Below are 24,590 nucleotides of genomic sequence, written 5' to 3' on the forward strand. Positions count from 1 at the left end.
ATGGAGTCTTGCCATGTTCCCCAGGCAGGACTCGAGCTCCTGGGCTCAAGTGAACCTCCTGCCTTGGCCTCCCAAAGTGCTGGAATTACAGGCATGAGCCACCATGCCCCGCCAATGTCTCTGTCTTTACATGGCCTTTTCTTCTAATAAGGACACCAGTCATTGGATTTAGGGCCTTCTGTAATGATATCATCTTAACTTGATTACATCTGCAAAGACCCTATTTCTAAATAAGATCACGTTCACAGGTATGAGGGTAGGCTGTGTTAGAGATTCAACATGTCTTTTTGGGGGACACAATTCTCTTCACTACAGTGGGCAAAGCCAGAAGTGGCACAAGAGACAGATGGAGGCAGGGCCCAGATCATGCAGGTTTTTCAAGGCAAAGTAAGGACTAAAATTCCTGATGGATTTTAAGGGGCAGAGAGATGTGATATCACAGCCAGTTAAAAGCAAGATGATTGCTGTGGAGAGATGGACCACAGTATGGTAAGCGTGGAGAGAAAGAGACAGGTTAGGAGAGGGTTGGCATGGCCTGGGTGATGATAACGGTAGTGAAGAGGCAGTGAATTGGACAGAGTTGGGATATGATTTAAAGAGAGAACTGCTAGGTTTTCTAGCATAGAAAGGACAATATCCCATTCCTAGACCCCATTCCTCATGGGGTAAGAAAAGATAGCTGCTTCTCTAGAGGGCTGTGGGGAAGGAGGAAGAGATGTTTTTATGGAATAAGCAGGTTTCAGATAGGGCAGGAAAGAGGAGAGGAGAAGGTTTAGAGAAAAGTTTGAGGATAAAGCAAGTTTCCTGATGATACACTGTACATTCCATAGAATGCACCAGCAGGGTTTTGGAGGTGGAGAGGAACGGAAATCGGGTCATATTAGAGCATGTGCCTGCTAGTTTGGGTGATGGTGGCTGACAGGCAGGGTTTGGGCTGCTGCTGATGACTGAGGTGAAGTGATTGTAAGCATGCTTTCTTAAAGATGCATCATAAGCTGTGTTTTTTTTTTCCATAAATGGAAGTGTTAGAGAAACACCTTTAGAAGCAAATGTTGAGAATATGTTAGTTCAACATGTTTATTTCTGCATTGGTTTGTATGAAACAGGTTTACACATACAGCTTTAAAAGGCAAATGTAAGTATGCTTCTTAATAATTCATTATAAGTGGAAGGATTAGTATAATAATCTCATAGCGGAAGACATCCAGTTTAGTATGTCTCATATGGGAGCCACTGGACAATTGTGTCTTGCAGTTTCCAGAGGCAGAGTGGGCAGGTGAGAGCCAAGGCCTTCTGCAGACTCCTTCTTTAGGAGGTTGGGAGTAATAGGCTCCTGGTCAGCAGGCAGAGAGCTGGCATTATCTGGAGCAGGAGGTGAGGCATTGCCTTGCTTCTTGGTGACACAATTAAGCATAGACTATTATTCACAAAAGCCTCTTCTGTTGCAGGGAGCCTCTTCTGCTCATGTGTCAAGTGGTCACGGTGCTAAGGTTTAGTTGCTCTAGACATGTCTACAGTTTAGAACTCATGCACCAAAGATGAAAATTCCGTGCTCCGGGAAGAGCTGCTGTTCCTGGGCGGCCCGGCCAACTCCGCCTGCGCGCTGAGCCCCTTCTCGGCCTCGGGAGGGTGGGGGCGCGCGGGCCAGTTGCACCCCAAGGGCCGGGAGCTGGACCCTGCCGCGCCGCCCCAGGGCCAGCTGCTCCGGGAGGTGCGCGCGCTAGGGGTCCCCTTCATCCCTTGCACCCAGGTGGATGCGTGGCTGGTGCACAGCGTGGCTGCCGGGAGCGCGTACGAGGCCCACGGGCTGCTCGGCGCCGCCGCCGCCTCGTCCACCAGAGGAGCCGGCGCCAGCGTGGACGGCGGCAGCCAGGCTGTGTAGGGGGGCGACGGGGACCCCCGAGCGGCTCGGAGTGGTCCCTTGGACGCCGGGGAAGAGGAGAAGGCACCCGCGGAACCGACGGCTTGAGTGCCCGACGCTGGCGGGTGTGCGAGCGAGGAGAACAAGGTACTAACAGAAAAGCACGAAGCTGTGGATCATAGTTCCCAGGGTGAGGAAAATGAAGAAAGGGTGTCAGCCTAGAAGGAGAACTCACTTCAGCAGAATAATGATGATGAAAACAAAATAGCAGAGAAACCTGATTGGGAGGCAGAAGAGATCACTGAATCTAGAAATGAGAGACATCTGAATGGGACAGATACTTCTTTCTCTCTGGAAGACTTATTCCAGTTGCTTTCATCACAGCCTGAGAATTCACTGGAGGGCATCTCATTGGGAGATATTCCTCTTCCAGGCAGTATCAGTGATGGCATGAATTCTTCAGCACATTCTCATGTAAACTTCAGCCAGGCTATAAGTCAGGATGTGAATCTTCATGAGGCCATCTTGCTTTGTCCCAACAATACATTTAGAAGAGATCCAATAGCAAGGACTTCACAGTCACAAGAACCATTTCTGCAGTTAAATTCTCATACCACCAATCCTGAGCAAACCCTTCCTGGAACTAATTTGACAGGATTTCTTTCACCGGTTGACAATCATATGAGGAATCTAACAAGCCAAGACCTACTGTATGACCTTGACGTAAATATATTTGATGAGATAAGCTTAATGTCATTGGCCGCAGAAGACGACTTTGATCCAATCGATGTTTCTCAGCTTTTTGATGAACCAGATTCTGATTCTGGCCTTTCTTTAGATTTAAGTCACAATAGTACCTCTGTCATCAAGTCTAATTCCTCTCAACTCTGTGTGTGATGAAGGTGCTATAGGTTACTGTACTGACCATGAATCTAGTTCCCATCATGACTTAGAAGGTGCTGTAGGCGGCTACTACCCAAAACCCAGTAAGCTTTGTCACTTGGATCAGAGTGATTCTGGTTTCCATGGGGATCTTACATTTCAACACATATTTCATAACCACACTTACCACTTACAGCCAAGTGCACCAGAATCTACTTCTGAACCTTTTTCGTGGCCTGGCTGGGAAGTCACAGAAGATAAGGAGTAAGTTCCTTGAAGACACAAATAGAAACTTGAGCCTTGATGAACGGCATGCTAAAGCTTTGCATATCCCTTTTTCTGTAGATGAAATTGTCAGCATGCCTGTTGATTCTTTCAATAGCATGTTAAGTAGGTGTTATCTGACAGACCTACAAGTCTCACTTATCCGTAATATCAGATGAAGAGGGAAAAATAAAGTTGCTGCGCAGAACTGTCATAAACGCAAATTGGACATAATTTTGAATCTAGAAGATGATGTATGTAACTTGCAAGCAAAGAGGAAACTCTTCAGAGAGCGAGCACAATGTAACAAAGCTATTAACATAATGAAACAGAAACTGCATGACCTTTATCATGATATTTTTAGTAGATTAAGAGATGACCAAGGTAGGCCAGTCAATCCAAACCACTGTGCTCTTCAGTGTACCCATGATGGAAGTATCTTGATAGCACCAAAGAACTGGTGGCCTCAGGCCACAAAAAGGAAACCCAAAAGGGAAAGAGAAAGTGAGAAGAAACTGAAGATGGACCCTATTATGTGAAGTAGTAATGTTCAGAAACTGATTATTTGGATCGGAAACCATTGAAACTGCTTCAATAATTATATCTTTAAGTACTGCTACTTGAATAACTCAGTTAAGGCTCTGTTTTGAAGCTTACATGGACAAATGTTTAGGACTTCAAGATCACACTTGTGGAAAATCTGGGGGAGCCACAACTTTTCATGAAATGCATTGTATACAAAATTCATAGTTATGTCCAAAGAATAGGTTAACATGAAACCCCAATAAGACTTTCCATCTTGGCAGCCATCCTTTTTAAGAGTAAGTCAGTTACTTCAAAAAGAGCAAACACTGGGGATCAAATTACTTTAAGAGGTATTTCAGTTTTACATGCAAAATAGCCTTATTTTCATTTAGTTCGTTAGCACTATAGTGAGCTTTTCAAACACTATTTTAATCTTTATATTTAACTTATAAATTTTGCTTTCTATGGAAATAAATTTTGTTTTTGTATTAAAAATTAACTTTTCCCTTTTATACAGAAATCTCAACCAAATTTACCTTACTTTACTTCCATAATATCCACTTTCAGGAATATAGGTGAATAACAAATAGGGCAGCATAGCAAATTGCTCAGACTCAAGCCAAATTGAGGTCAACATAGTATGCCAAAATAAGGCAAATCCACCCCCCTACCCCCATACTTAACACACAGAATACTATGTGATGTAGAATGCATTGAAAACCTACAGTCACTGGTAGTTTAAGCCACAGGCCTTCCTCATGTAACCAGGGACAGAATGGGCTACTTGCATAAATATAACTCCTTGTGTGTATATTAAATGAATAAAATCTCTGGCAGTAAAGCCAGCCTGAAGGGATGGCCTCACCATCTTAGAATACTGAAATCTCACCAGAACATTGTAAGCCATATAAACAAACAGTAGGGGAAGAGTCAGTAACAGTGAAAACATCTAAAAGATTTAAGTGTTTAAAATGGGCAAAAGCAATTAGGGGAAAAAAACAGGTGAATTTGAAAATAAACCAGGGTAAGGTAAATTCTAGAAATAATGGCATTTGAAATGAAAACCTCACTTAAGTTCACTGGAACAGTAAACAGGAGATTGTTGAGTTTTCTGAAGACAGCAATTACCTCACCTAGATGACTGTCAAGTTTGGGGAACATCAAGATTTTAATGTGTACTGTAATGCTTAATATGTCCAAATTTTCAAAATGAAGTTTCTCAGATGTTATTTCTGCCACAGGAGTTACAGTGTGGAGTATCACATAAATATCTTGGGCTAGAGAAATGCAGTTTTTATATATACCAATAGATTTTTATAATAAAGTTTTTTTCCTCAAAGAAAATTCCATCTGTTGGTAAAATAATTGAACACTTTCAGTGTCTTTAAACAATACCCGCTAGTTAGAAAACTGGTATGTTGATTTTTATTTATTATTATTTCGTATCTGATAAAACACCATATAATACGAAGATATAAAATGAAATTAGCTGGGTGTGATGGCATGCGTCTGTAGTCCTGGCTAATTGGGAGGCTGAGGTGGGAGGATTGTTTGAGTCCAGGAGTTCTGGGCTGTTGTGCGCTATGCCGATTAGGTGTCTGCACTAAGTGCGGCATCAATATGGTGACCTTCCGGGATTGGGGCACCGCTAGGTTACCTAAGGAGGGGTGAACCAGCCCAGAAACTGAGCGGATCAAAACTCCAGTGCTGATCGATACTGGGATTGCGCCTGTGAATAGTCTCTGCACTCCAGCCTGGGCAACATACAGAGACCCTGTCTCTTAAGATAAATATATAAGTAAATAAAAAGAAAGATCATTTCACAATTCTAAGCTTATGTGAATGCATACATAGATTTTTTTTTCCTACGCAAATTATTGGTCTTATGTTTAGACTTCCAGGTCAGGCTAAGATCATGAAAACTCAGTAATAAATCACCTTTATGATGAAAGGGGAAGAAGCAAGAGGAAAAAAAGAGTAAATGCTCATTTCTCTCTTGTTTATTATTTTTCAGTTCAAACAGGTTAGAGAGGCTGGGAAGCCAACCAGACCTAGTTGGTATGTCATATATTACATTCCAGTTCATATGCATATTTCTGTCTGGTTCTGTGCAGAGAAGGGAAGACAACAGAGAAAGGAAGAAAACAGCTGGCTTCTCTTCTCCAGCCCTCATTTCTGAGCTGGCCTTAGGGTTGAGGATAAGAGTGATAATCAGTAGCACCTCCTTTAGGAGTGAACATAGAAAAACCAGAACAGAACTTTTCTTTTTCAGTCACTCCAGAATTAATGCACATAAATCCCTCCCTCCCCAAAAGCATTAAGAAGATTAAGTAGTTGGGCTTTTCATTAGTTGCTTTCTTCTGTTTGGAATCATTGTGAACAAGTATGGTGCAAACAAGAAGCTGTCTTTGGACAAAATGTCATTTTCCTTTATTTTAGACAAAATTCATTTTGTTTTAAACAAAACATTCTGACTAGTTTATTTTATAATTTACAAAGTATAAAAGTGATTCTTTTTGGTGTACTGATCTGTGGATTTTGACAAATGTAAAGACTTGTAACAACTACCACAATCAAGATACTGAACCATTCCATCACCCCATCAGACCCCCAAATTCTGTCATGCTGACCCTTTATTCAGTCTTTTAAAGTAAATTATATGTTTATTCTTAGGCAATTGATCTATATCAATTGGGCAAAACTGAAGAAAAAATTAACATTTTTAGAAAGATTAACCCCTCTCTATAACATGAGTATAAGAAATTCTTTTCACTATGGGCCCACGATAATGGGTTTCCATAGTGTAGTGCTTCTCATGTTCGCCTCACAGTATGGGCTCCCCATCAGTCTATCAGCCCCCTCCAGTGTGATCACAGATTGCTTTCTGGGTCTAGCAGGATTAGGGTTGCTCTTTGATTTAAGTCATTGCTTACAACCATAGGACTTCAATTCTCTTTATGTTTCTTCCACTCTTCCTCATAAAGTGGTTATTGATTTCTTTACTATGTTTACTGCTCTTTAAATGTGCTAAAGCAACTCTTAAAACATGGTGCCCAGAATTAGATGCAATGCTCCAGATGTTGATATCGTACATGATGGGCCTAACAAGCACACACTTTCCCCTCCTGGATTCTAAAACGGCAGTAGCATTTTTATTTTCATAGCCACAATTCGGTGTTTACTGACTGTGAGTATTCTGGTCAATTAAACACATTAAAAACATTTAACACATGGCTGTGAATTCATTTCGTTCTTATCCTGTACATGTAGTACTGGGATTTTTGCACCCAAGTAAAGGCTTTTATATTTACCCTCACAATGTTTTCTGTGTAAAAATTAGCCATGGGTCCAGCCTGTTAAGATGGGTCTAGATGCTGTTTCTGTGACATCGTGCATGAGTCATCCTTGCTCATTTGCCATCAAGGATAGCAGGCAGCCAGGACTGCTTGCTCACTGCCTTGTTAGTCTCACGTCTCTCTTTCATCTTCATGCTGCCTCTTTTTCGCCCATTTTCTCATTGCTCACATCTCTTCAAAAGTGAAAGACGCCACAGCCAGAGTCAATAGAAAGAGAAAGGGGACAGACCCAGTGAGTGCTGCTGGACCTGCAACTCCTACTTGGGGGCTCATGAGGACACTGAAAACTGGGTCTTCAGCCTGGCCAACATGGCAAAACCCCATCTTTACTAAAAATCCAAAAATTAGCTGGGCGTGGTGGTGTGCACCTATAATCCCACCTACTTGGGAGGCTGAGGCATGAGAATTGCTTGAACCTGGGAGGCAGAGGTTGCAGTGGCCGGAGATCAAAACAAACAAAAAGAGAAAACTTGGCCTTTTCTGGAAAAACAAATGGAGGGGCTAGTAAAAAAAAAAAAGGTTCATGATTGAGATTATTACCTTATGATGGTATATTGGGCAAGCCTTGGAAAGAGCATGGTTTAGACTAAAGAATAGAAGGAACCCTCTACTGGTAACATTTCATCAGCACATACTTAGTTGCATTTAAAGGGGAAGGATAGATTGGATTGACTTATAAGGATTCTGGATGCCACTCTTACATGGGCATCAGTAAGAATGCAGAGAATGGCTGGGTGCTGTGGTTCATGCTTGTAATCCCAGCACTTTGGGAGGCTGAGGTGGGCGGATCACCTGAGGTCAGGAGTTTGAGACCAGCCTGGCCAACATGGTGAAAACCCACCTCTACTAAAAATACAAAAAATTAGCCAGGTGTGATGGCACATGCCTGTAGTTCCAGCTACTGGGGACGAGAATCACTTGAACCCTGGAGGCAGAGGTTGCAGTGAGCAGAGATCATGCCATTGCACTCTAGCCTGGGTGACAAGAATGAAACTCCATCTCGGAGGGGGGAGGGGTGAAGAATGCAGAGAACAATGTTTTCATTTTATAAGGCTCGTTTCTAGGACATTTTGGAATTTTTTGCTACTATTCCTTTGATTCTAAAATTTTTGATAATGAAGTGTTTGGATTGAACAGACGTATTGACATCAAAAATATTATTAATGTTTACTTTAATTTTAGAATAATTCATGTTTATTAAACACCAAAGGGATTTCCTTTCTTTTGAAATTATTTCAGATATACAAAGTACAAAAATAAGATAATAAACACTCATTTGCCACTGCCCAGATCTTACAAATGACATTGTTGCTACATTTTGCCTCAGATTTTGGAAACACAAAATAAAACATTCCACAGATGTGGACTGAAGCTTGGTCTATATGAAGCTCCCTTTGTGTCCCCATCAGATTCTTTCCCTGCCTTCTATTTTCCACATGTAGCAACATAGCATTACCATGTTGATTCGGGCAGTTTTGTTTATTCTTCTTGACTGCTATGCAGTAATTCATTTATGAATATCCCATAATTTAAACATTTCCCTTAGTGATTATTTAGATGAGTTTAAAATTTTTTGATTTTAATATGCTGCTGTGCACATTTTGTACAAGTCTTTCAGGTCATACGTGTTCAAGTTTCTTTAGTATATATATGTGGACATGAACTTCTGGATGATGCGGTACAAACATCTTCAAGTTTATTGGACATTGACAAATTTCAAAGTAGTTGTAACAATTTATATCTCCCCAGCATTTATTCCCACAGTGTATTTCACATTCTTGCACACCCTTGGTATTGCCAGACTTTAAAAATTTTGCCAATCTTATTGGTATAAAGTGGTAGGTTATTTTTATTTTAAGTCTTTACACTTTGTAAATATCAGCTTAATTGAGATATAATTTACATACCATAGCACCCACCCTTTTTTTTTTTTTTGAGACGGAGTCTCGCTCTGTCGCGCAGGCTGGAGTGCAGTGGTGCGATCTCGGCTCACTGCAAGCTCCACCTTCTGGGTTCACACCATTCTCCTGCCTCAGCCTCCTGAGTAGCTGGGATTACAGGTGCCTGCCACCATGCCCGGCTAATTTTTTGTATTTTTTTTAGTAGAGACGGGGTTTCACCATGTTAGCCAGGATGGTCTTGATCTCTTGACCCCGTGATTCACCCACCTCAGCCTCCCAAAGTGCTGGGATTACAGGCGTGAGCCACTGCACCCAGCCACCACCCACCCTTTTTAAAGTACATAATTTGGTAGTTTTAGTTATATTCTCTTTTTTAAAATGTGACTTTTTTTCATATAAAAGTTTCAGGAAGTAATGTAGTTAAGTTAATTGATTTTTTTCTCTTATGATTTATACTTTTTGTATCTTATATAAGATTTCCTTCCTTATCACATTTTTTTTTTTTGAAAGAGACGGGGTCTTACTCTGTTGCCCAGGCTGGAGTGCAGTGATGCAATCATGGCTCACTATAGCCTCGACACCCAGGCTCAAGAGATCCTCCCACCTCAGCCTCCCAAGTAGCTGGGACTACAGGTGTGTGCCACCATGGCTGGCTAATTTTTAATTTTTTGTAGAGACAGGGTCTCACTATATTGCCATGCTAGTCTTGAACTCCTGGGCTTAAGCAATCTTCTACCAAAATGTTGGGATTACAGACATGAGCCACCGTGCCTGGCCCCTTATCACAATTTTAAAAAGTTATTCTCTTACATTTTCTTCTGAAATTTTTCAAAGTTTGTTTTTCACATTTAGGCTTTTAATTCTCCTAAAATTGACTTTTATCTATGGGGTGAATTTAAGGATCTTAATAATCTCTTTCTATAGACTTCAAACCATGTTTTAAATAGTTTATTCTTTCCCACTGATTTATAATATTAATTCAGTGTACATCAGATTTCTATATTTACTTTCTAATATGTTTCACCTATGTTTTTTGTCTTTACTATGTCAAGATCACAATGTCTTAATCATTACACTTTACAGTGATATTCCTTAGAGTAAGGACATCCCCTATCTTTTTCATTAAAAGTGGTTTTGTGGCCCTTTGCTCTTCCAAATGAAATTTAACTTTGGCCTGACAAGTTCAAAAACCTTAATGAAATCTGAAATGGAATATTAGTAGATTTACAGATTAATTTGGAGAGAATTGACATCTTTATTATATTCCCAGTCATGAACACGGTCTATGTAATTAAGCTTCCTTAATTTTTGTCTCCACTTACAACATAGGACCAACAGGAGAATGTCAAATATGACCCCTAACCAATCAAGTTAAATGTCAGGAGAATGTAAAATATGATGACTAACCAATCAAGAATGTCAAATATGACCGCTAACCAAGTGCTCTGTGTAGGCACTTAACTGAAGAAAAATCATAAGATGTATAAATCTAGAAAAGGATACTTTATTTCTTATAAAGGGTTACAGATAGCAATGTGGCCATTCTGACAGGCTGGGAAGTGTAGTCTCAGGCAAAGACGAGAGACAGGCACTTTGAAGAAGGGATTGGGTAGGCTTCTAGTTAGTCTGCTTGTAGCTTCCCTAGGCCAACAACAGGTTATACCCAAGCCTCCCGTTTTTCCACTATAAAGCTATTCCATCTCTCTGCCTGCCTTTGCAGCTCTGCCAAACACAAGCGATTGTGGCTGGCTCTCTTGCTAGAGCAAGCTCTGAATGAATCACCTTTCCTTGTTCTCATTTGGATGGTCTCCGTTTATTTCTTCCACACAAGAAAGAGAGAAGCACAACAGAGCAACCACTGCTGAGATCTGTAGGATAATCCCTTCTTGTACTAACTCCATCACGGACTAGATCCTGACTGGTGAAGATCCAAGACAGGAGGCGTCAACATTCTTGAGGAATAGAGGATGTATACAGCTTGGCTCTAGATGTTCAGAAGAATTTATTACCAGTAAAGACATGAAAGAAGGGGTGGGTGAATGAGAAGATAATTCTCTCCTTTATTTGTTTTTCCCTCAGGAGATATGTGAAAGTTGAGAGGGAAAAGGCCCTAGGATAATAGATGGAACTAATAATACTGGACTAGCCTAGACAAGGAGGTGAATTGTTATTATGAGGTTGACCTTTGCATCCTTTCAGACGTGTGTTGATTTTAACATCCCTCTGGTACATTGTAAGGGCCTAATACATGTTTGCCAAATCTGAATCTGAGGCTACCTGGCCAAGGCAATGTGGGAGATGACTTGAGGTAGCATCAGCCACTTTGGGGTTTCAGAACGTGAAAATCAGGCCATTTATCTTTTAGTTCCTCTTCTATTTTCGTCTCTGAATAATTCATTCATTCATTTTAAAAATAATGTATTTAGTATCCCCTGTATGCCAGTCTCATTAGCCACCTAGAGACCAACTGTAAGTTCTTTTCCTATGCTGCCTAACAATTCTGGTTGATCGTGTTTTCTCTTTTCAAGCAAAACTAAATTCTGAGCGAAACTAGATGTCAGCCTAAAATGTGAATGGCATTTATCCTTTGTATTACAAACAGTGTAATTATACACTTTTAGGTATTTTAAAATGTACAATTAAATCATTATTGACTACACAGTTATTCTTATGGTTATAATAAAAATTATATAGAAATATAAATAAAATCCATACATTTCTGAGTCATGAAAAATTATTAATAAATATTTGTTATATAGTTCTCTTTTTTAAAAAAGGTGAATGGTTAATGGAATTATCTCTTCTAATGCATGTTTGCAATTTTTAAAGGGTGGCATTAGTACAGGTAAATCTCTGGCTTATTCCTGGAACATATTTTGAGCTAAATAGATTTTTTAAAAAGTACCTTACCTCTATGCATCTGCTGGAACATAAAAGTATGGCACCAGTCATCCAATATCACTTTACTTTTTGGGAAATCCCCACTGAATGGAGATCTGTTTAGGCACTTAACTAAAGAGAAATCAGGCCAGCATGGTGGCTCATGCCTGTAATCCCAGCACTTTGGGAGGCCGATGCGGGCAGATTGCCTGAGGTCAGGAATTCGAGACCAGCCTGGCCAACATGGTGAAACCCCGTCTCTACTAAAAATACAAAAATTAGCCAGGCATGGTGGCAGGTGCCTGTAATCCCAGCTACTCAGGAGGCTGAGGCAGGAGAATCACTTGAACCGGAGGCTGCAGTGAGCCGAGATGGTGACATTGCATTCCAGCCTAGGCAACAAGGGCGAGACTTCATCTCAAAAAAAAAAAAAGAAAAAAAGAAAAATCATAAGATCTATAAATCTAGAAAGGGAGACTTTATTTCTTGTAAAGGGTTACAGCTAGCAATGTGGCCATTCTGACAAGCTGGGAAGCATAGTCTCAGGCAAAGACCAGAGACAGGCACTTTGAAGGAGGGGTTGGGTAGGACCTTTATGCTGAACAGATTGGCTAAACATACATATTCAACAGGTTATGGCAGGAGCTATGAATATTCATGAAGGTGATCCTGATGCTTGCATATTGAACAAATTTGCATGTTACATATGATCTGTGTTTACTTTGGGGTGGAGAGTTAACATTTAAATGTATTACAAGTAGGCCCCATATGTCAAAAGATCTCTTTAGGACACAAAGGCATTCAAATGCACAGCATCTGTAAGCTGACCAGAGCTAGTCCATGGTTTTTGGGTCTTCTGATCTGGACGTATTTACTGCAATCAGTCTCTTGACCACCCACAGCTGTAGTTATAGCTCATGGAACAAAGGTTCAGTTAGTCAGCATCTGGTGGTGGATGAGCTGCGATTGTTTCAATATTGCTTATCTTGAGGCCAGTGCTTGTTTAGCTGTTTGTTTAGAGAAAAAGAAAAACCTTGTGGCAGTTAGAAGATAGTTTATTTTTTAAGTGTAGGGCACTGCCTTAGGCTCTGTTTATAATTTGGAATCTTATTGCCAGAAAGAGTCCATGCTGTCAGTCTTATCACCTCTATTTTCACATCAATGCTAGTCAGTCCTTGTGTCTAAACTGCAAAAGGGAGGGGGTATAACGAGGGTGCCTGACCTCCTGCCCCGTCATGGCGGGGAACTCCATTTTTAAGGTTTCTCTGGGGTCTCCTTGGCCAAGAGGGGGTCCATTCAGTTGGGTGGGGGGCTTAGAATTTTATTTTTGTCTTATAGGGAGAATCCTGGAAAGTGAGTCTCCATAGGCATAACAAATACTGATTCCCCGCACAAGAAATGCAGAGTTCAGAGGTTTGTGGCTTAGAGTTGGGTAGGTGATTGAGTGGAGGTGATACAGGGCAAGTGAGCCCCAAACTGGAGCTTAGAAAGTGAGGGTTCTTGGCTTTGCCCAGGAAAGAATTCAAGGGCAAGCCAGAGCTAGAAGAAAACAGCTTTGTTGAACAGACAGTGTTACAGCTCCGTGACTGTTCCTGCAGAGCAGGGTTATCCCACAGGCAGAGAGCAGCAGCTCAGGGCAGTTTTGCAGTCATATGTATTCCTGCTTTTAATCGCATGCAGATTAAGGGGCGTTATATGCAGGGAAGGGGTAGTAACTTTTGGATCACTGGGCACCATGGAAAGGGGCAGTAACTGCCAGGTTTTGCTCTGGTAACAGCAAACAACTATGGCACACTGGTGGGCGGGTCTGATTGAAACTGTATTCGCCCTGCTCTGTTTTAGCTAGTCCTCAATCTGGTCCAGTGTCTGAGCCCCGCCTCTCGAGTCTAGTCCCTTCTGCTACCTCGGAGATGAGGCTTAGAAAGGGACTCTTAGATGAAGAGAGGCTTAATAGAACAGGCTTTGAAAGCAGAAATTCAGGACACAACAATCTGAACAGGGAGGTCAAAGCGGGATGTGAAAGTGCCATGAAAGAAACATGAAGTGTTAATTTTAGTTCTTTTTAGTTCGCTGAGAACAGTGAAAGTGTTGAAAAGCCATTACCCTTAAAACAATACTTTTATTTTTCCTTTGTTTTTTTAAGATCAATGACTTTTTTCCAGAAAAAGAAGCAAATTCTTGTATATTTTAGTATGTCCAGCGAAGAGCATGCTCAATATATGTTGATTTAATCAATTTATCAAAGTTCATTAAGGTTCTCTCCTGCGTTAAATAACATGCAGGTTGAAACTCTCACTGCACTCAGATTTTGCTAATGTTTTCTTGTTCCCAAAAGAAAAATAGGCAATAAAGAGATAGAAATATTCCTGTTTTAAGTTAAATCTCAATAATGTTGTCTTATGATTTTTGAATACTTTTGAAATTACAATCCCTCTTTCCTACTATAACGTGCAAAGGCATTTTGAATCTGTGGTGACAGAAAAAATAAAATTTATAAAAATAATTCCTCATCTTTATAAGGAGTAGCTTCAACTCTCAGAATCGTTTTTAAACTTTTATTAAAAAGTTACAAAATAGTTGGACACACTTCAAAACAGACCCAAACATTTGTAAGCACATTTATAATTTTCTCATGAAAGTCTACACATCATCTAAAGATATGCTTTTTAAGTGTAACGTACCATTTTCTTTTTTCTTTTTTTTTTAAATTTCAATAGCTTTAGGGGTACAAGTGGTTTTTAGTTACATGGATGAATTGTATAGTGGTGAAGTCTGAAATTTTAGTGTGCCCATCCCTCAAGTAGTGTACATTGTACCCAGTATGTAGTTTTTTATCCCTTACCCCCCTCCCACCATTCCCCACTGTGAGTCTCCAAAGCCCATTATACTATTCTGTATGCGTTTGCATCCTCATAGCTTAGCTCCCACTTCTAAGTGAGAACATATGGTATTTGGTTTTCCATTCCTGAGTTACTTCACTTAGAATAATGACCTCCATTTCCATCCAAGTTACTGCAAAAGACTTTTTTCTTTTTTTTCGGCTGAGTAGTATTCCATGGTATATATATACCACATTTTCTTTACCCACTCATCAGATGACGCACACTTAGGTTGGCTCCATATCTTTGCAATTGTGACTTGTAGACTGGTACTGCAGTAAACATTTGTGTACAGGTGTCTTTTTAATGTAGTGACTTCTTTTCCTTTGGGTAGAGGCCAGCGATATGGTTTGGCTGTGTGCCCTCACCCAAATCTCATCTCAAATTATAATCTCCATATGTCTAGTGAGGGAGGCAATTGAATCCTGAGGGCCGTTTCCCCTATGCTATTCTCATGTTACTTAGTGAGTTCCCACAGGATCTGATTGTTTTAAGTGTTTGGCAGATCCTCCTTCATTCTTCTCTCACCTGCCGCCATGTAAGATGTGCCTGCTTCCCCTCTGCCATGATTGTAAGTTTCCTGAGGCCCCCCATCCATGTGGAACTTGAGTCAATTAAGCCTCTTTCCTTTATAAATTACCCAGTCTTGGGTAGTATCTTTATAGCAGTGTGAAAATGGACAAATCCAGGCAGCTTAGACAACATAATGAGAGGGAAGAAGGGAAGCCTAGGCAGGTAAGAAAAGTGAGGCAGGCAAGGCAGGCAAGGCAGGCAAGGCAGGTAATGCAAGCCTCCAGGCAGGCCAGGAAGACCAGGCAGGCCATGCAGGCAAGAGGCCATGCAGGCCAGGTAGGGAAGGAAGGCAGAAAGGAAAACATATATGGTTTCGTTTACCTTCTTGAACATATGGAGTCTATTTAGGATGGTTGTTACAATATCCTTGTTTGCTTCTTCCATTATCTCTGTCATTTCTGTGTTTCTATTTCTGATTTTTATTTTGGTTATGGGTCATATTTCTGGTTTCTTTGTACGTCTAATACATTTTAAATTTGTGCTTGACTTTGAGTATTAGTTATTCTAGGGCTATTTTAGACCCTCTTTCTTTCTTTTCTTTTCTGCCTTTCTTGTCTGCCTGGCCTGCCTGGCCTGCTTAACCTGCCTGGTCTGCCTAACCTGCCTGGCCTACTTAACCTGCCTGTTCTTCCTGGCCTGCCTGGCCTGCCTGGCCTGCTTAACCTCCCTGGCCTTGGCCTGCTTGGCTTTTCTTACCTGCCTAGGCTGCCCTCCCTCCCTCTCACTGTGTTGCCCAGAGCCTGGCCTCAAGCTCCTGGGGTCATGCAATCTTCTCACCTTGAGCCTCCCAAGTAGTTGCGCCTATGGGCATCCACCACCATGTTCAGCCTAGTCCTACTTTTAAGGTAACATCTTTCTGAGGTTTCTACTGAATGCCTGTGTATTCAAGAAGACCCCCTGCAACCCCCCATTCCAGCTGGAGGGAATAAAATAATTCCTGGCACTGTATAAGCTTTGGAAATTGTTCATCTTACATCTCCCTTGTAATTGTTTTTTTCCCTTGGTAGTTGTTGTTCCCTGACCTTGTGATATTTCCTCTTATGTATGTACAGATTGGAATTCAGCCAAAGACCGAAGTAGATCTCTATTCTATGGTTTGAATAACATTTACTTGGTAGGCTGGGGCACAAATTAGTGCACATGGTTAGTGTGTTAATTTACTAAGCAAGAACCTTTTGACATCCACTATGTGTATGGTGCTATATTAGGCTGCCTTACACTCAAAGAAATTGGCCAGATATACCATGTAACATATGGAAAAATTGGTTTTGTTTTTAATAACCACCACCACCTCCCCTGGGGAAGTGTCTTTTGATATTCTCCAATACCTGTGTCATGTTTAATTACAGGAGGAGAAATAATACAAAACAACAACAACAAAAAAACAAAACAACCCCCCCCAAAAACAGGAAGGTCATAAAGGATGGATTGAAAATAGCCTGGTGACAATTCTCCCATGAGAATTTCTGTGACTCTCTTCCTACCTCTCTTCCTTTGGATAAGTTTACTCATTTCTGTACAGAACTAAAAGGAGTGTGATTGAATTACACCACTCTTTGATTCAGCTGGTGGTGGCAGCACAGTGTAGTAACTGGCAAGGACTCTCAAGTTGTGCTACTCAAAACACATGATCCCTATATGCTCCCATTAGTAAATTCTGGAAAATCAAACATTTTTATGTCTTAGCATTGATTTGGAAACCATCTGTGGTGCATTATTTACAAGTCTTTATTTTCAATTAACAGTTTTTTCCTTTTTTTTTTTTAATTGGAAGAACCTTTTAATGACTTGAAATCCAGTTTGAAGGTCACCTCTCTAGTCATTGTTACACGTGGTAAGGGAGTGAGAAAGGCTCTGGATTCAAATGCCAGGTTGGAGTCTCAGCTCCACCACTTGTGTTCATTATTTGGCCTCTATGAACCTTGGTCTGCTTCTTTAAAAGGGGTAATAATGGTACTGTACTATAAGATTGTTGTGAGTACGGAATGAGATAATCCATGTAGGGCATTTATTATTATTATTATTTTGAGACAGGGTCTTGCGCTGTTGCCTGGGCCGGGGTGCAGTGGCATGATCACAGCTCACTGCAGTCTCAACTTCCCAGACTCAGGCGATCCTCTCATCTTAGTCTCCTGAGTAGCTGGGAATACAGGCAACTGCCACCATGCTTGGCTAATTTTTGTATTTTTTGTAGAGATGGGCTTTTGCCATGTTGTCCAGGCTGGTCTCAAATTCCTGGGCTCAAGTGATCTGCCCACCTCCGCCTCCCAAAGTGTTGGGATTACAAGTGTGAGTCACTGCACCTGGCCAATGTAATGCATTTAGCGTGATTCTGACCATGTAAGTCATCATGGGCGTGTTAGCTATTAAGATGATTCAAAAATGATCACATCTTAGTTCTTGCAATTTTACACTGAAATTACTATAAGTAAGCTTCTCCTCATGTGGAAGTCATTAGCTTTACCTGTAAATACGATTGCGGCATCTGCCTATGTTTGACTTTGTAAAGTTTGATTCTAGGTTAAGAGAGGATGACTCGTGACTAAGCAAGCAGTCTCCATTTGAGGCAAGGTTTTTTTTTTGTTTTTTTTTTTTGAGATGGAGTCTCGCCCTGTCACCCAGGCTGGAGTTCAATGGCATGGTCTCTGCTCACTGCAACCTCCGCCTCCCAGGTTCAAGCAATTCTCCTGCCCCAGCCTCCCGTGTAGCTGGGATTACAGGTGCCGGCCACCACGCCCATCTAATTTTTGTATTTTTAGTAGAGATGGGGTTTCACCATGCTGGCCAGGCTGATCTTGAACTCCTGACCTTGTGATCTGCCCACCTCACCCTCCCAAAGTGCTGGGATTGCAGGCGTGAGCCACCATGTCTGGCCGAGGCAAGGTCTTTAGTGTGCTACACTTGCCTGTGTGAGACTCCTAGTACTCCCTTGCAGTAATGAGTAGACTCACCTGCAGGTAAAACAAAACCGAATCATCAAACTTGATGTAGTAGATTTGTATTGAGTCAATGAAGCTAAGCTGGACGATATTTCCCTGAATTCCCTTCCCTGCAGAGTTTCCTGCATAGTTAGTGTGGTCCAGAAGAGACACTGATGTGCGAGATTTGGAAGGTGGAAGAGAAGCAGCAGCATGTTGCTTTTATGCTCAGAAGGTGGGTGCAGGGCCCGGGACCTGTTCTGCTCATGTGTGTGATTGCACCTCTGTTGGCCCCCCTGGGGACATGGGCAGCAGCTGGCCTCACAGCTGCTCCAGCTCCTGTGCCCAGGGAGTGTGTTTACCTTTGTGAGGATGAGTACCAGCAGGCCACTTTCCTCGCTGAAGTTGGGGGCACTGAGAGACTGAGGTGGGATTCGGCCTGGCCATGTGTGTTCCACCTTGTCCTTGTAGGCCATGGTTTCTCCTTGCTTTTTCCTACTCACGCCCATCTTTTCTTCTTTAATGACAGCCCCACTCCCTCCAGGGCCTGGATACAGAATCAAAAGCTCCGTAAACTGCTTAGTCAACCCCCACAGTTCTGTGGGGTCAAATCATTATAATGAATCCCACTCTCATGAGTTCTGCTTCTCTGTTGGAACCCTGATTAACACCGGGTGTGATAGCATTTTAGCCTTCAGCCATTGGTACTGAGTCCTCTTGAGAAGAGCGTTGTGTGTGCACGTGTGTCTTATCGAGTATCGGTAGGAATTTGAAACATAGAGATGCTCATAGGCCAAGCAAATATTGCTCAGTTCCATTAAATAATCCCTGGAGCAATTTCTGGTCCTATCATGAGGGTCAATGAATAGAACTTTGGAGTTTTTGTTTCTTCTTTTCCTTTATTGTCCTCTCTTTACTTTTCCAAGTTGCCTCCCACCCCCACTTTTGCCCCAGGTCTATATTTTAATTAATTAGTCAAAATTTTCATTGAGTGCCTACTGTATCCATACTGTATATGTGGGAATGTATCAGGCATTGTGCCGGGTGTATGGATAGAGTAGAGAACAAAATGGAAATAGCTTAATGTTGGTCCTGTTGGAGATAGGTGTGAAACAAACAAGTCAACACAGGAATGTGTAATTGTAATTTCCATAAGAACTATGGAGGAAAAGTTACCTACAAACATATCTAAGGTATCTTCTTGACGCTCAAGTTTCCTTGGTACTATAGCCTGAATGTTAATATTCCCTCCAGATTCATAGGTTGAAACCAAAACCAGTGTGACAGTATTTGGAGGTGGGGCCATTGGGTAATGATTAGGTCATGGTGGCAGAGCCCTTATAAATGGGATTGGTGGCCTTATAAAAGGGACCCTAGAGAGCTCCCTTGCCCTTCTACCATGTGAGGACACAGCGAGAAGATGCTATGACCAGGAAGCAGGATCTTAACTGACATAGAATCTGCCTTAATCGTGGACTTTCCCACCTCTAGAACTGTGAGAAATAAATTGCTGTTTTTTGGTAAGCTACCCAGGCTATGGTACTCTGTTATAGCAGCTGGAACAGCCTAAGATAACTGTTCTTATACAATATGTAGGAAAGGAGAATTTATAAGAATGGCTACCAGGAAAGGTATCTGCACATCAACATTTTTCAGTGCTTAGCAGCCCACAAGGTTGCAGTCTATATGGTGCAAGCAAAACCCTGGAACCTTATACTCCCCAGCGCAGTTATCTTGGAAACTTCTAGTCACGCTGAACTATATGAATCGTGTATTTATTTTTGTTTGGCAATTCGGAGAATGTCTTCACATCTTTTCCTCCATTAGCGTTAGGTGATCATGTGAGCAACCCATTTCTCATAGGGCTAATTTATAGGTCTTGATTTATGTTATGCTAGATAACAAGTTTTAATTATAAATAGTAAGAGAAAAAGCAGGTCTTTCATTTTGACCTGTCACATGACTTAGGTCACCATCCTCAGCTTTGTGACAATTGGCCATGCCCATCACCTTGTAAGGGATCATAAGAAATTCATTCCCAACCTTGGTGCTCTTCATTTTCTCATTTTGCCCAAACTTTTCAAGTTGTATTTTTTGTTTTGTAAATAATTTTCATCAATATATTTTCTTAAAAAATATAAGGCCATTAAAAAAAGACAAAGCAACACTCTAAACACAGCAATTATTTTTCTATCTTCAAATTAATTTCCAGTCGTTTTCACACAGGTACATATTTCTTATGTAAATTAAGTAATTTGCAGTCTCTCTGAAGAAACATACAGGGAGAAGTTACTGCTGCTGTGCAGTAGATGGCGCCAGACACCAGGTTACTAATCAGCCTGTATTTAAATTAAACGTCTTTAAAATTGCTGAATAAATTTCATAAGTTTGATAGCATCTTACTCATTTTATTTGAGGAACATCAAATTGGCTTAGATTACATTTTTTGTCCAATTGTCATATAGTCCAAAGTTTTACATTTTAAAATGTCATATTGTGAAAAAGTGCTATTTATTTTGGGGAGCATTTGTAAAGGTTTTTTAAAATTACACTTGTGGAAATTCTATAAATAAAAGTATGCTTAGAGGTAATTATTTTATGTGCTAAAAATTATGCATTTATAGGGTTTAAAATCCTTTTTGAATTATAGCAGTAAAAAATTGCCTGTTAGGCTGGGCACAGTGGGTCATGCCTGTAATCCTAGCGCTTCAGGAAGCTGAGGTGAGAGGATCGCTTGAACATAGGAGGCTGCAGTGAGCTATGGTTGTGCCACTGCAATCTAGCTTGGGCCACAGAAAAATACCCCATCTCAAAAAACAAACAAACAAAATGCCTGTAATCTCTGTGTTGGTGAGGCTGATTTTACCAGCTCTTAAAAAAGTTTTTGTCTTTTAACACTATTCATCTTTTAATACTATTCTCAGGGAGTATTGTGTGTAATGGAGGTGTTGTAGGCAGATGAAATAAGGTGCTGACTTACTTTGTAGGTGATTGATAGTTTCTTTTTGTAGCAACAACTCAGAATGGGGAGTTTTTAGGTGAATGCCAAGCTTTGGTAATTGAACAGAACCAATCCAGTAATTATTTCAAGTTAACATTTTAGCCCATCAATGTAAATAATGCTGGATTATCAACATGTTCCTGTTTTTTACATAATAGAACAGTGTTTCTGTTAGGTATGAATATCCTTGGAAAGTGAGATTTTACACATCTTTAAAAATGCGTGGCTTTATGCGTGAGCATAGTTCTTAGCTTTATACACACAATATACATATTTCTATTTTGGGTAAAGTTAAAATAACCAAAATAATTAATTATTCTGGCCTTTTTATGTGGCCATTTGACTCTTTTACTTGTGTTAAAATATTCTTCATCTCCTGCTGGGAAAATGGTCTCGACTGCTGCAGCTTCACAACCTACTTGCTACCTGGTATGGTTTGGCTGTGCCCCACCCAAATCTCATCTTGAATTGTAGTCCACATAATCCCCATGTGGGAGGGACCTGGTGGGAGATAATTGAATCATGGGGGCGTTTTCCCCCATGCTGTTCTCGTGATAGTGAATGAGTTCTCATGAGATCTGATGGTTTCACAAGCGTCTGGCATTTCCCCTGCTGGCACTCATTCACTCTCCAGCTATCCTATGAAGAGGTGCCTTCCACCATGACTGTACGTTTCTTGAGGCCTCCCCAGCCATGTGGAATTGTGAGTCAGTTAAACCTCTTTTCTTTATAAATTTCCCAGTCTTGGGTATTTCTTCATAGGAGAGTAGAATGGACTAACACACTACCATTAGGAAGAGGCCAGATGGCTATCAAGCCTAAGGCCTGATATCTTTGAGCTGCTGAAACAAAGCCAGCAACTGTCTACCTCACGATCATAAGTGCAAGGAAAGAAAATCATCATGTGTTTAAACCATCATTATTTGGGTTTTCTGTCACTTGGAGTCTACCTGATACATGGTCTGTCTCAGTGGAACTAGGCTAAAACAAGTTTTTGATAAATGAATCAGAGTGGAGACAGCAATGAGACAGAGAAAGATTCAAGAAGAGAGGACAGCCCTGGCACGGTGACTCATGCCTGTAATCCCAGCACTTTGGGAGCCCGACGTGAGCAGATCACCTGAGGTCAGGAGTTCGAGACCAGCCTAGCCAATATGGAGAAACCCTGTCTCTATTAAAAACACACAAATTAGCTGGGCGTGGTTGTGTGCATGCCAGCAATCCCAGTGGGGAGGCTGAGGCAGGAGAATGGCTGGAACCTGGGAGGCAGAGGCTGCACTGCAGTGAGCCGAGATTGTGCCACTAAACTCCAGCCTGAGTGACAGAGTGAGACTCCGTCTCAAAAAAAAAAAAAAGAATTGAGGACAAAAAAGATAAACTTAAGGTGGGAGTTTAGGAAGCCGGGGAGAACATTGTCAATATGTTCCTCTCTGAGATGATGCATTATCTGCTCTGATATGCTAGTCCAATAGATAATAATTTCATAGAAATGTGATTTTCTATAGAAGCTCAAAGAAGGCTACCAAAAGTTGGTGTTAGAATATGTGTGAGACTCTTGCATAGTTTCTCAATGGGGTTGCTCTTGAAATTTTGGACATGACTTTTCTTTATATGGAGAAACTATTACATACATATAGGATATTTATCAGACCAAGCCCCTGCTCATTAAATGCCAATAGTGCCTACCTGTTATTTCGACAAAAATGTTTCTCACATGTCAAATGCCACCTGGGAGGGTGGCCATATGGCTGGTAAAGAACTGCCTTCTCAGAGCATCTAACACAGTGCCCTCAAATGGATGTATTTGGTTAAACGGCTCCCATTGAGTGGTATGCTAGTAAGCTAGCTCTCTGAAAGAAAGCCCTGATTTGTAGCCTTTGCCAATTTCTATGTTGTAAATACTCCAAACGTGTCAATTTCATGCTGTCCATGGCTTAACCACTGGCTTGTGAAATTTAAAAATATTTAACGGTTGGCTCTTGACGGCAGGTAGAGCTGGTCTCAGCACACCCATATGCTCATAGAAGTTCAGGGTTGGAAGGAACTTAGGGATTACATAGTACGCCTTGTTTTATAAAAGAGGTAACACTGAAGAAGGTTTACAGTCAGAAGTATGTATTTTGTTATGACCAATCAGTCTTTGTCTAAACAATGCCCCAACAAATTTTCCAGGGAGCCTAAAGTGTTTAGTGGCTTAGCCACTAAACGACGATGGTTGTGGAAAGTGACTCAGGTCGCAGACCAGGCTGCAAATTCTTTTCAGGCACTTTGCCTTTGGGTTTATCTAATGTGTAGGTACACTTAATATGTACGCGTTATTTAGGTTAAACATACAAGCTGACATTTATTTGATGCTTCCCATGACCCAAAGGATTAAAGGGGAGAGAAGGAAATGTCCTACCCAGAGAGCTTGCTCTATTGTGTCCCCTTCTTTGCAGTAGCTACTTAAGCCTTTGGCTGGAAAGGGGAGGAGAGGTTCTTCTTGGCAGCCTCTATTTCCATAAGATGCGAGATCGTCTTCTTTTGGTCATCTACAGAGTCCAAGTGGTTGCAGCAGTGATATCCCTTTGGAGCTTCTTCCTCCTAAAGATCCCCTAAATGGAAGTGGAGGTCTTCCCTTTTTATGACACTGGTTACTGCTATAACTGGCATTAGTTTCAATTAGATGTGCCTGTCGTTCACCCTCTTGTCTCTCCTTCACTTTCACACTCATCAAGCCAACACTTTCATGATCATATACAAAATTTGCAATTTTAGACCTAGGGGCATACAATAATTTAGACAATAGCCCACTTACTATCGATAGAAACCTTCATTACTTGGTATGGCCCTGCAGGACTTTCCTGGGATTATGTATATCTATAGTGTCAGAGCCACAACTAGAAATCAGGTTGCCTGGTTTCCAGGCATTAATGAAGTTGGGCAAGGTCAGACAGCTAGTAAATAGCAGAGCCAGAATTCAAACTGTGGTCTACTTACCTACTATAGTACACAAGAGGAAAGGAAGTAGCTGCTGCCAGCTTTGGCTTAGGAAGAAGTTCTAGGTCATATTCCAGCATACAAGTGACAGAATCCATTGTCCTAAATCCAGCATCCCATTAGATTGTCTCTGATAAATTGGACTATTAGAGCTATGCCTCAAGAAATGTCCATGATAGCCACGTGGTAACATCATGGACTTCCTCACTACAATTTCAGTCACCTGAAGCAGGGATAGATAACCCATTCTGGGGGCCTGCAGGGCTGCCAATAGCTTTGGAATTAGGTACACTTGGGTTCAAATCCAACTCAACAACTTACTAGATGGGTGCTTTGGTAAAGTTTTATTTTATTTAAACTTTTGAGTCCCCTCACTGTTTCTGGGCTCTACTAGCTTCCTATGTCATTGTACTTAATATGGATTTTTATTACCTATTTTCATGTCTTCCCCACTAGACTACGAGTTCCTTAGCGGCATTTTCGGTTGTTAATGTTAGTGTTCCTAGTGATGATTACACTGTTTGTTATGTAATGGGAGCTTAATGAATTTTGGATAAATCACTGAACAGTG

The 24,590-nt window shown here is 41.1% G+C and overlaps 1 pseudogene; it reads left to right on the plus strand.

Annotated features, from left to right (window-relative positions):
• The first annotated feature begins 474 nt into the window (after positions 1-474).
• On the plus strand, positions 475-3,515 carry LOC129018790 (nuclear factor erythroid 2-related factor 3-like; annotated as a pseudogene).
• The last annotated feature ends 21,075 nt before the right edge of the window (positions 3,516-24,590 follow it).

This window comes from Pongo pygmaeus, chromosome 17, assembly GCF_028885625.2.
Source record: "Pongo pygmaeus isolate AG05252 chromosome 17, NHGRI_mPonPyg2-v2.0_pri, whole genome shotgun sequence".
Classification (NCBI taxonomy): Eukaryota; Metazoa; Chordata; class Mammalia; order Primates; family Hominidae; genus Pongo; species Pongo pygmaeus.